The sequence below is a fragment of the Penaeus vannamei genome, chromosome 9 (assembly GCF_042767895.1).
Source record: "Penaeus vannamei isolate JL-2024 chromosome 9, ASM4276789v1, whole genome shotgun sequence".
NCBI classification, from domain to species: Eukaryota; Metazoa; Arthropoda; class Malacostraca; order Decapoda; family Penaeidae; genus Penaeus; species Penaeus vannamei.
The window spans coordinates 29,870,416-29,870,962 of NC_091557.1; positions in this window are offsets into that span (position 1 = coordinate 29,870,416).

Below are 547 nucleotides of genomic sequence, written 5' to 3' on the forward strand. Positions count from 1 at the left end.
TGAAACGGAGATAAACTTTCTGGTCGCTCTGACCCTCAAACGCGTCGTTTTAATCTTTAGCTTCTTGCTTTGTTCTCTCTCTCTCTCTTTTCCTCCCTCCCTCCCTCCTCTCTCTCTCTCATACTCTCTTTTCCTCCGTCCTTCTCTCTCTCTCTCTCTTTTTTTATTTAAATCTCTTCCCCCCCTATCTCTCTTTCCTTCTCTCTTTCTCCCTCTCCCTCTCTCTCTCTCCCTCTCTCTCCCCCTCTCCCTCCTTCCATCCCTCCCCCCTCTGTCTGACTCTCTCTCTCCCTCCCCCCCCCTCTCTCTATTTCTTTCCCTCCCGCCCTCCCTCTCTGTATTTATTTCCCTCCCTTCCCACCTCTCTCTCTCTCTCTCTCCCTTTCTTTCTCTCCCTCTCCCTCCCCCCCCTCTCTCTCGCTCTCTCTCCCTTCTTCTCCCTCCCTCCCACCTTCTCTCTCTCTCCCTCTCCCTTCCCCCCTCCCTCCCTCTCTCTCTCTCTCTCTTTCCCTCACTCCCACTCCCCCCCTGCCTCTCTCGCACGACC